Source organism: Psammomys obesus, unplaced genomic scaffold (assembly GCF_907164565.1).
Source record: "Psammomys obesus unplaced genomic scaffold, mPsaObe1.curated_primary_1811, whole genome shotgun sequence".
NCBI classification, from domain to species: Eukaryota; Metazoa; Chordata; class Mammalia; order Rodentia; family Muridae; genus Psammomys; species Psammomys obesus.
This window is the reverse complement of record NW_026596234.1, coordinates 1,610,143-1,622,424: the sequence shown is the minus strand read 5'-3', so window position 1 is coordinate 1,622,424 and position 12,282 is coordinate 1,610,143. Positions and strand designations below refer to the sequence as shown.

At 45.0% G+C, this 12,282-nt stretch overlaps 1 long non-coding RNA gene across 1 annotated transcript in view; it reads right to left on the bottom strand.

Moving 5' to 3' along the window:
* Nucleotides 1-1,848: 1,848 nt before the first annotated feature.
* LOC129668196 (uncharacterized) overlaps nucleotides 1,849-12,282 on the bottom strand; it is a 14,599-nt gene continuing 4,165 nt past the window's right edge. The window contains exons 2-3 of the long non-coding RNA XR_008718877.1: nucleotides 6,819-6,907; nucleotides 1,849-1,957 (exon numbers count right to left, since the gene is read on the bottom strand). This is a non-coding gene — a long non-coding RNA (uncharacterized LOC129668196). The remainder of the gene's footprint in view (nucleotides 1,958-6,818; nucleotides 6,908-12,282) is intronic.

The window sequence follows — 12,282 nt, the reverse complement described above, 5'->3', positions numbered from 1 at the left end:
TTCTTCTTCTTCTTCTTCTTCTTCTTCTTCTTCTTCTTCTTCTTCTTTTTTTCCAAGACAGGATTTCTCTTGTGTAGCCTTGGCTGTCCTGTACTCACTTTGTAGACCAGGCTGGCCTTGAACTCACAGAGATCTGTTTGCCTCTGCCTCCCCAAGTGTTGGGATTACAGTGTGTGCCACTGCCCAGGCTCTTCTTGCAGGAGGGGGTTTAAGGTGTGGTCATCTAAATGCCATAGTGAAAGAGGTAGCCAATTGGACTAAAGTACAAGTCAATCCAACCCACTGGGAGAACTTCAAATAAGGATACTCTATAATATCACTAAAGATCTGATTGTGTGACCACCAGGGATGACACTGGTAATCTTGTCAAAAAACTGGCCTTCACTGCATGCCCACTGTAGTCAATTGCTCTTCCACCTAGAGAGGTATGTGATACAATTACGTCGGGGGTGAGGGCTCTATGGGAGTAGAAACGGCAGGGACAGGGTGCAACAGGACTCATTGCTTCAGGCCCCTCAGTCTTGGAAGAGGACATTCATGCAATGCATGCTATTTGGATTGAAGGATCACCCCAACGGGAAGGGGACTATCTGAGTCCTGGGTTATCCAGTCACAAATAACAACCACTTTGACTGAGTGCAGGAACTAAGTATTTTATCCATTGTAACTCGGCATTTGTACCTCTGTGTTCTGTCTCAGTGCTAAAGGTCTGTCTGAAGTCTTTGGATTCCGTTATGGTTAGCTTAGGATATTTGTTGGTCCACAGTAGCTAATTTTTGGGTCTAAGTGATGGAAAACTGAGTATAGGTTTGGATTTGAGTAAGCAGGTAGTAAGGACATGACTTAAAGATTTGTTAGAAGTATCTGGGGCATGTTGGGGTTCTCCCTTTTACCTGCCTTGGGGTAGATTTTTCTATGGGATCTACTCCTCTAACATCAGCTCACAGTAGCTAAGGTCTGAATATTGAGGATTCTTGTTGTGAAACTTGTTGTTATTATGCATAATGGGTAACACTGTTGATGCTGACAATTTGGAGGATTAGATTTATTTATTGCCTGTAACTTTTCCTTTAGGGCTTTCATAGCAATTGCGAAGGGTAGGTTGTAAAGGGCTCTCACTAATCTGGGCTGTCCACCAATGTCAGTCCAGTTATTATGGGCTCTTTAAAGTGCTGTCTGTGTTTGGTTTCCTGAGTTTGAAGGGGCAAAAGCTCTTACCATCCTAGAGAGCTGCTTCACATATTCCCACAGGGAATAACCAAGCATGCATTAAACTGGATAGACAGAAGTATGTCGGCTGTGGTTACATTAATAGTAAAAAATACTATTAGTTGCCTTCATTAGAAACAAGAGTGTCATTAAAGTCTTTTTTAAGTGAGCCCACGGAAAGCAAGTTAATAGATCTGCCTTTTGGAATATTCCGAGTTAAAAATTGCCCCAGAGAGCTAAGGCAGCAAGAGAGGATCAGGAACACAAAATCTACATTATAATGGCAAACATGACAACAAAGCAGGTGGCTGCAGGTTGAGAACAACACTGGGGTGGAAGTGTAGAGTAGCTTAGCAAGGGTTGCTGTGTTTCCTGAGGACTGGGTTTAGAGACTGCTCCAGTACTTCTTGCATGTTCAAATGAAGTTTGCTCAGACTCAGTGGACATTCCTATGATTGCAAGTGATTTCTTGGTCTGGCATATGTGCCCAGACCCTTTGGGCAGTTCGTGGCCTTTGAGTAGAGAGCAGAACTTGGTCAGATCCTTCCTTCTTGTCTTGCTTATGCTTCCGGGCAGGAAACTTGAGTAGTGGTTCCTGGGCTAATAGCCCCTACTACCCAAGGGAGGGCACAGCAGAAGACAATCCAAGTTCGTAGTGTCTAAGGAACTGGTTCTTGACTTTAAAGGATGGAGCCCTCCAGTAGGATTCAACAGGATACATGGCAGACCATCTCATGTGGGGGCAGTCCTGATTGTTAGGAGGGTAATGGAGAGACAGGTTGTCAGGGTGATTTTGTTTCAAGTATTAATTTGGCCAAATTACACTTTTAGAGCTTGATTCATCCTTTCTCCTTGTTGTGGTTTGAGTAAGACTGCTCCCCATGGGCCTATATATTGGAATGTTTAGTCATCAGAGAGTTGGCACTATTTGAGAAGGATTAGGAGGTGTGGCTTTGCTGACAGTGTGTGTGTCCACACTCTAGGCCCAGTGTTTCTCTCTGCGTGTAGGTGAGGATGTAGCTCTTAGCTACTGCTCCAGTGCCATGTTGTCTTTCACGCTGCCATACTTCCTGTCATGACGGTAATAGACTAAACCTCTGAAGGTATAAGCAAGCCTCCAATTAAATGCTTTCTCTTATAAGAGTTGTCTTGGTCATGGTGTTTCTTCACAGCAATAGAACAGGGACAAGGCAGTCCTCTACCAGAGGACAGGAGGGTGCCAGAGGCTGTGATAATCCCAAATGATTTCAAGAGTCTGGGTGAATCTTCTGACAATGGCTGCAGCAAAATGGCTCCTATTTTCGGAGCCAATTATTTCAAATCTAGGAATTTTACTTTCTAAACATATTTTGATTACCTTTTTAGGAGTAGCCCTGGAGAGAGGTATAGCCGCATCCCAGTGAGTTAAGTGATCAGCTATTACCAGGAATACCTCAAGTGGCCACTTCCAGCATTTCCATATAGACAACGGCACACTCTGAAAAGGCCTCACCTCTGGGTTCCTCCCTCCAGAAGGCTGTGGTCTCACAGCTTGCTTATTTACTTTAGGTCAAGTAAGGCATCCTTGGACTTGTTAGCTAGCTATGGTATAAAGATCATGAATCCATAAGTTCTAAGGTAGCACACTTGGGGTCCCAGTGACTGCCTTAGTGTATATGAGGTAATAATTCACACATGTGGGCATAAACAGTATTTTCTGTCCGGTAAAAACCATTTCCAGCCTTTTTCTTTCTTTCCTTCCTTCCTTCCTTCCTTCCTTCCTTCCTTCCTTCCTTCCTTCCTTCCTTCCTTTCTTTCTTTCTTTTCTTCAATACAGGATTTTTCTGTGTAGTCCTGGCTGTCCTGGACTTGCTTTGTAGATCAGGCTGGCCTTGAACTCAGAGTTCTGCCTGCCTCTGCCTCCCCAATGCTGAGGTTAAAGATGTTAGCCACCACACCCAGCTATCTTTTCTTTCTTTCTTTCTTTTCCCAATGATTTATTTTTAAATTATATGACCACAAAAGCCAGAAGTTACAGACAGTTGTGGGAATTGACAGGTGCTGGGAATTGAGCTTGTGCCCTTGCAAGATCAGCAAGTGTTCTTTTTTTTTTTTTTTTTTAAGATTTTATTTTATTTTATGTATATGAGTGTTCTATCTGTATTTACACCTGCCAGAAGAGGGAATCAGTTCACATTATAGATGGTTGTGAGCCACCATGTGGTTGCTGGGAAAGTGCTCTTAACCACTGAGCCATCTCTCCAGCCCCAGCAAGTGTTCTTAACCACGGAGCTACCTCCCTAAAACCCCTCCCCCATCCTCATCTTTGGAGACCACACCTTGTTGTTTTTCCTTGGGGGCAAATAGCAGGGCAGGGACTTTAGGATAGGAGGAGTAATATGAATGAGAGAGAAAAGGGAAATTTCTACTAAGTGGCCTTTTTAGGAAATTTACATACCTGATTGCTCCCCTTGATTTCAGTAGTTTCTCCCTCTTGGAGCCCAGGGACATGTCTTACTGCAACCTCTTCAGGCAGCACTAAAATCTAGAATCTGAGTGGTAAGTTCTTGTGGACAAGGTGTCATTCCTGTTAATTACACCCTGTTCTGCCCAACTCTCACCAAATGTGGGCTACACACCAAAGGTTTAGAATCAGTCCCTGCCTCTGTCCTGCCCTTTAAGGAATTTCAAAGCCCAGTTTCAAGCACACAGTTCACAGATCTGGGCTGATCAATTATCTGGTAATCTCCCTGATCTTATGGTGCTGTGTCAGTCAACATTCCCATTCACTGTAGGACATTAGCGGTTACCCTTCAACCATTCTGGAGGATCCACCTGTAAAGATCCTAAGTCCAGGGGCTGGAGAGATGGCTCAGAGGTTAAGAGCACTGGCTGTTCTTTTGGAGGTCCTGAAGTCAACTCCCAGCAACTACATGGTGGCTCATAACCATCTATACAGAGACCTGGTGTCCTCTTCTGGTGCGCAGGCTGCATGCAGGCAGAATGCTTTGTAAATAAATGAATAAATAAATCTTTTAAAAAAAAGATCCTAAGTCCAGTCATTCATTTGCGTGTGTGTGGGGTGTGTGTGTGTGTGTGTGTGTGTCTGTGTATTTACTTTTTTGTATGAATGTTTGGTTTGCGTGGATGTTTGTTCACCATGTGTATGCCTGAACTCTGTGGCAGTCAGAAGAAGACATCAGTGCCTCTGGTTAATGTTGTCTGTGAGGGAGGCATTGTAGAGGTGCCAGCAATTGAACCTCTGAAAGTACTCTTCACACTGAGCCATCTTTCCAGCCCACCCCACAGGTCCAATCTTAAAGCAAGTTTCTCTTAAGTGAAATGGGACCTTAGCTTGCTGTTCTATGCTGTCCAAACAATGTGCTCAATTTCCTTTATAGTTTTGTGACAGCCAACAGAAAACTGGGCTGCATTCAAGGATTCGACAGAATCAAGTCACCTCTCTCTAGTGGAGTGAACTCTATACTTCAAGATGTGAGAATTTGTGAGCTATCTCCCCACTCTTTGGAATATACTAGTTTCTCACCTTCCTCTGTTGAAAGAACGGCAGCTGCTGCCAGTCCAAGGTAATGATGTGAGTAGTGAGATAGTATGCCACAGATTGCCAGTGTCTCTGTTCTTGTGTCAGGACACCAAGTACTGTCCTTGTATTAACAATGACAAATATATGGCCTTTCTAAGTTGGGTAGGGCTAACACTAAAACAAGGCAGTAGAGCTGCTGCTGCTGCTTCCTCCTCCTCCTCCTCCTTCTTGGTTTTTCAAGACAAGTTTTCTCCATTTTGTCTGGCTGTCCTAGAACTCACTCTGCAGAACAGGCTGGGCTTGAACTCAGATATTCTGCCTCCGTGTCTCCAGTTCTGGGTTTAAAGGTATGCACCACCACAGCTTGGCTTCAATGAGGCTTCTTCAATATCCTCTATTCACTTAGTTTCTCTTGGTTTCCAAGATGAGGATCTGGTTCTGCTCCTAGCTGTCTCTGACTTTATCACATGAACAGAGCATTCACAAACCCAATCCCTCCCCTTCCTAGGAGAGCTTTGCCAAGTGGGAACATTTGGTCAAAAATGGTCTCAGGTTGTTGGGGTCTGGTGACCTAGAATGGGAGATTCTCAATTTCCCTCTCATGCTGTTCATCTAAGGCCAATGTGTGTTGACTCTAACACAGGGTCTATCTGAGTTGAAGGGTTTCAGACAATTGAGGAAGAGAAGGCAGAGGGAGCAGCAGCAGCTATAATAGGTGTATGGCCAAGAATCTGATGTAGCTGAAAGAGGTGCCACACACCTTTAATCCCAGCAAACAGGAGGCAGAGGCAGGCAGGTCTCTGTGAGTTCTGAGTTCGAGGTCAGCCTGGTCTACAAAGTGAGTCCAGGACAGCCAGGGCTACACAGAGAAACCCTGTCTCAAAGAAAAGGGGGGGAGGAGGTAAAAAAAGAAAAGAAAAGAATTTGGTCTAGGTTAGAGGGAGGGAGAAACAAGAAAGCAAAGGGTCTTATTTATATTCTTGTTTATCTTTGTGGTTAACCTAATCTGTTTTTAGAGGGAGTAGAGTTATGGAACCTTTCCTCCAGCAGTGACTATATATTTCCTCTTGGGCAACAGGACATTTTGAATTTACTTGCTCAGCTGAAATGCTGGAAGACCCAGTCCTTATCTGAGCTGAATTGCGGCTAAATTATTGAGGGTTTGAAGACTGGCTCTGGAGTCCAGATTAAGCAGCAGAACTTTTGATATTTGTTGTGTCTTTTTGTCTTTATTGTGTGTGTGGAATCTTCTGCCCAATATTTAAGCATGAACCTCAAAGGCCTGTCCAGCAATCTTCTTTTTTTTTCTTTCCTTTTTTTTTTTTTTTTTTTTTTTTTGTATGTTTGCTTGCTTGTTTTTCAAGACAGGCTTTCTCTGTGTAGCCTTGTCTGTCCTGGACTCACTTTGTAGATCAGGCTGGCAGTATTACTAGCAGTCCAGAAAACTGCAAATGCAGCAGGAGGAAAGCAGCCTTCTTCCTTCTCCATCAGTCTCCTTGAATCGTCTCTCTGCGTTCTGGTATTTACACCCACAGAATTAAACTCACTGCAGCTGGCAAAGACCACGCCCCTCTCTGAGCTGCATGAGGCAATTATCAGCTGTGAACAAATGAAGACAGTCCCATATCCCACACTTGGGATTAAAACAAAAGCATAACATAACTGGGTTTTAAAGAAAGCAAAACTTCCATTGCAGAGACCTGCCAGCCTCTGCCTGCTGAGTGTTGGGATTAAAGGCATGCACCACTTCGCCTGGCTTTCAGTCACCCTTTCCTATGGGTTTCTTACACTCTAGTACTTAATGAGAGGTTCAATACTCACCCCTTCTATGGAGGTTTCTCGTACCCCAGTTTTGAATAACTGGTCTCCAGATGATTCCTTATGTGGCAGTATTTTGTGTTTGTTGCTTCTTAGCAATGGACATGTTGGAATAAACCCGACTAGGTCCAAAAGGGTAGCCAAAAGGCTGGGTGAAGTCACCAGGACACTGATGGGGCTTTATATTGGGATTCCGACTCATCAACATCTTCCATCCATTCCCAACCACCCTCCAGGAGCACTCCCCCCCCCCCATAGTGTTTCTTACTTTATTCTGTACAGAGTTCGAGCCACTGCAACTCTTGCTTGTGCCCTTCCTTGTACTGTTGAGAACCTTCCAGTCCTAGTTTTCTTGTCCTTAAAAAAAGAGAAAAGTTTATCACTGAGCATAGTAGCTCATTATACCTTTCATCCCAGCACTTAGGAAGCAGAGGCAGGTGGATCTCTGTGAGTTCCAGACCAGCCTAGTCTACACAGCAAATTCCATAGCTATGTAGAGAGACCCTGTCTCAAAAAAAAAATAATAAAAGTGAGTTATGTATGTTTATGCTGTTTGTGCAGATGCCTCTACAGGTCAAAAGAAGGTATTGGATTTCCTGGATCTGTAATTTGGGGTTGTTGTTAGCCACAGTGTGGATGCTGGAAACCAAACCTGGGTCTCTAGAAGAGCAGCAAGTGCTCTTACCCTCTAGGCCATCTTTTCAGATTCCATCCTGGATTTGTTTCTTCTCTAACCCAGGGGCCACTGCACACAGGCCTGGGAGGCATCTACCCTGGGAGGGGAGCTGTGTACCTCCTCAGGAAGGCTAGAATCCTGGGCATGCCTCCATGGCATTACAGATAAGAATGGTGTCACAAATCAAGAACTCACCACTCAAACTAAGGGTCACAGCAAGGAAAACTTCACTTCTGCACAAAAGAGTAAATGTCCACCAAAAGTTGGAGGGCAAGCACACTTATTCTAAGCTGGCCTCCACACTACACCCTTAATGTGAGGGGTGCTTTGGCTGTTCCCCACTGGCTGAGGTTCAGCCTTACAATCTACATCTGTTAGCTAATTTGAAAAATGGCAATAAGGGAAAGGGAAAGGGTGCAAGGAGAGGGGGTACATTTTAAGTTAACCATTCCAGGAAATTGTGTCAATGAGTCAGGGTGTCAGATATATGGACATTCCAAGGAGTAGATTACATCTGAGTAAACAAACACACAGTCCTTGACACAAGAGCCCAAGGGGAGGATGTGAGAGGAAGCAGGCACACAACTACTAAACTTGTTTGCTGGAAAAGATTAAATCTTCACACCACTGGGGATATGTTCTTGAGGAGCCCTGTGTGGGGTAGGCCCCAGCTCTTCCCAGTGCCTAGATCTGCTTGCTGGTTCGAACATGCTGCACGTGTCTCCAAGGGAAGAGCTGGGGTGTGGCAATAGTTGAGAAACAAGCCAATCCTAACCCTTCACGTTTATTACAATGCTGCCCTGCCTGGGAATGGAGAGACCTAGTACCAGGGTTAGCTGTGCTTAGGGTCAGAGGTCAGCCTGGAGGCTGGGTCTGGGTACTATGACTGGGGTCAGAGGTCAGCTTGTTGCCGAGCAAGACTGCTTCCCTTGAACCTCACAGTGCATCTCAGTTGGAGGGAGTTGTTGGCCAGTGTTGGAGCTAGTGGGATGCTGAGATACAAAGGCTCTTCTCCTGTTACTTGGCTCAGAGTGGGGTACTCAGCCCTTCTAGACCTCAGGGAGTGGGGCTGACCCTCTGTTAGCACTGCCTAACAGCGCCTCACTTCAGCCTTCCATGCCTAGGAGAGAGAGTTATACGACTGTCTGCTGGAGACCAGAAAATTGTCTCTACCATGGCTGGGAAACCCAGGGGCCCCACTCTGAGTTGGGAAATGTCAGAGCTTTCAGCCAGGAGGAGGATGAGGGAGAAGGGACTGAAGCTCTTGGTCAGACCTGCCCACGGAGAAGGCCTCTCTCTTACCCTGACCTGTCATTCATCCTGACCAAAGTCCAGGCCTGTTAGTAAGGTTTTCTTGCCCTGAACTAGATTTTTTTCCTCACATGCTGCATTTGATGCTGGCCTAGCTCCATCCCTTGGCCCACACATAGTGGACCCATTGCATCACAAAGTCTCAGTTTACACATATGTGAGGTGGGCCTTTAGAACAATATAGGGAGCCCAGTGCACACAAAAACCCAGATAATCAGATCAGCACTTTATAAGATTAAGACAAGTTCAATAAGACTTCTAGAGCAACCAACCCAGGATTGGAAATCTGTCCACCCAATTTGTAAATTATAATATTGACGATGGTGATCATAATGAGATTGTAATGGAGGTGATGATGGTGATAATAAATAGTGATGGTGATAGTGGTAGTTATGATAGTGGTGGTAATGATGGTAGTTATGATTTGGCAATAGTAGTGGTGATAGTGATAATGATGAAGGTGTGATTGCTGGTGAACCAAGTATCTTCTCAGCACACACTTTACCTGAGCTACAGTGCACATGCTAACCAACTGAATATAACTCCAGGCTTATAGGAGGGCATACTTACCATCACTCCAGTTTGTAGTTAAAGAAACAGCTATCTGATCACTCCAGTTTGTAGTTAAAGAAACAGCTATCTGATCTGTCCTAGGTCACAGTTTAGAAAGCAGAAGTGAGGTAGATGGAGGGATGGCTTAGTGGTTAAGCACGTTGGTTCTTGCAGAGGACCCAGGTTTGATTCCTAGCACTTACATGGTGGCTCACAGCCCTCTGTACAGCAGTCCCAGGAGATCTGGTATCTTCTGACCTCTATGGGCACCACACACACCCATGGTGCACAAACACACATACAGGCACAACACTTCATACACATAAAATGACAATGAATGAGTCTTTAAAAAAAATAAGTTGAAGGTGGTGGCTCATGCCTGTAATCCCAGCACTCAGGAGGCAGAGGCAGGTGGATTGCTGTGAATTCGAGGCCAGCCTGGTTTACAAAGTGAGTCCAGGATAGCCAAGCCTATACAGAGAAACCCTGTCTTGATAGAACAAAAAGCAAAACAAAAAAGCTGAAGATGGAGCAGAAACGAATAGAAAGCTGACCAACAATCCCGACGTGATAGTGATATTAGCTGTCAAGATAACATAGAAAACTTTTAAAGAGCCAGAGGAGGTCCAGCAAAACCACTCAGTGGATGATGGCATCTGCTAACAAGTCGTGAGCCAGCACCAGCCTGCTTAAGACTAATGTCTTGATTTGGATCCCTGGTCCCACATGGTGGAAGAAGGGAACTGACTTCCTCAAATTGTCCTCTGACCTTCACATGCATCATGTCGTAAGTGCACCCGCATACTTACCCATGCCCACAAACAAACAAAGTGTAATAAGGATAAAAAACATTCTCTTTACAAAAAAATTAAAAAGCCAGCCCACAATCCCTACGTGGTATTAGAAATCAAGATCATATAGGAAACTTGGGGTACAGTGGGGTAGGGCAGGCGTGATCATGTTCTTGGGGAAGAGATCCAGGCCATTCAGGAACCCTGACAAGATTGCCTGGCAGAAGAAGCTTCAACTCTGAGGCCTAAGATTCTGCAGGAAGGCATCAGCATAACGGTGTCTTAAGTTTGGGGTCCTCCTGCTCCCGTCCCTCTTTCTCACTTGGCCACTGACCCATTCCTGCCCTAAAGATCTTTACAAGAGGATCTGTCCACAGATAACTGGGGTGAAGGGACTTAGCTAGTTTGGAGGCAGCTAGGAGCTGACCTGTGTAAGCTTGCCCTTGCTCCAGAATGGCTCTTGGATGCCCTCCAGTGGTCACTAGGGACAGTACAGGGGGTTGTGAGGTGACCAGGATGGTGCCTGCTGTGAGCAGTAGTTTCATCTCTCCTGCTGATCCTTGGGGGCTTGAGGATAGAGAAACTTACTGTGGCTCTTTCGGTTGGGGTATTCACTCCTTCATCTTGGGGATCTAGAGTTTAGTGCAGCAAATTATGTTATAAAAGGGTCACCCAGATATCATGGGCCCTGAAGGCGGAATTGCAATCCCAGTGCTGGGGTGCTAGAGAGGTAGAGACAGATGAACCCCTGGCTGAATCAGTTGAGATCCAGACTAATGACAGATTCTGTCTCAAAACACAAAGTGGATATCACTTGAGGAGCAACATCTAGAGCTGACCTCTGGGGTGTGTGTGTGTGTGTGTGTGTGTGTGTGTGTGTGTGTGTGTATGTGTGTGTGTAGGCCAAAGGTTGATGTTGGTGATGTTTACTTTCCAACTCACTTTTTTTTTCTTTTCTTGTTTTTTTTTTTTTTTTTTCTTTTTGTGACAGGGTTTCTCTGTCAGGGGTCAGGACAGTAGCCTTGGCTGTCCTGGACTTGCTTTTTAGACCAGACTGGTCTTGAACTCAGAGTTCTGCCTGCCTTTGTCTCCCAGAGTGCTGGGATCATAGGCATGCTCCAACTTACTTTTTGAGACAAGGCCACTTGCTGAACCTGGAATTGGCTGATTCACTAGATTAGTTGACCAGTAAGCTTCAGGACTTCTGTCTCTGCCTCTGCTTCCTTAACCCTTGCATTTCAGGTATGTGTTGCCACACCTGGATTCTAGGGATTGAATTTGGGTCCTCATGCTTGTGCAGAAAGCATGTTGCTGATTGAGCCTTTTCCTCAGAGTTTCTCTGTGTAGTCTTGACTGTCCTGTGTAGAACTGGCTTTGTACAGCAAGCTGGCCTCAAACTCACAGAGATCGGCCTGCCTCTGTCCCCCAAAGTGCTGGGATTATAGGTGTGTGCCACCACACTGGCTTGTTTATTTATTTTTGAGACAGGACCTCACTGTGTCACTATGTAGACCACTCTGGCCTTGAACTCACAGAGATCCACTTGCCTCTGATCAATTAGTGCTAGGATTAAGGGGTGTGTCACCTGGCCTCTGTTTGTTTTGCTAGCCTGGTAGCATGAACCTATAATCCCAATTACTTGGAAGATGAAGGGAATAGGAAGTCAAGTTAAAAACTAACCTGGGCTACAGATTTGAGTTTAAAGATAGACTGTGAAACTTAAATGAGATGCTGTCTCAGAATGAAAAGCAAAATAAGGGCTGTGATAGGTGGCGCGGTATCTCAGGGATTAAGAGTGCTTTCCAGAGGACCACACTGGGCAGCCTGCAACTGCTCGTAACTCCAGCTCCAGGGGATTCTACTCTTTCTGGCTTCCATGGGCTACAACACTCACACATACAGACACCCACCCCCAACACACATGTAATTAAAATACTTGTAAAAGGCTGGGATACAGTTCAAGGATTGAGTGCTGTCTAGCTGGACTGAAGCTTTGGGTTCAATTCAACGCACCAAAAACCAAGTGGTTTGTATGGAAGGATGAAAAAGTTTAGTGCTGCTTACTCTGCTGTCACTTTGCTAACTTTTTTTCCTTATTAAAAATTTGCTATTTATGTGGTATTCTGCCTGCATGTGTGCCATGTGGTTGCTGGGAATTGAACACAGGACCTCTGGAAGAACATCCACTGCTCTTAACCTCTGAGCCATCTCTCCAGCCTGCTAACATTGCTCTTAACTTTTCATTTTTGATTTGTTGTGCTCGTGACTGACCCCAGGGTCTTGGTAATCCTAGGCAAGTGCTCTATTCAGTTTACATCTCCAAACCTTCTTGCTTTTTTGACACAGGCTTTCCATTCTATCTATCTATCTATCTATCTATCTATCTATCTATCTATCTATCT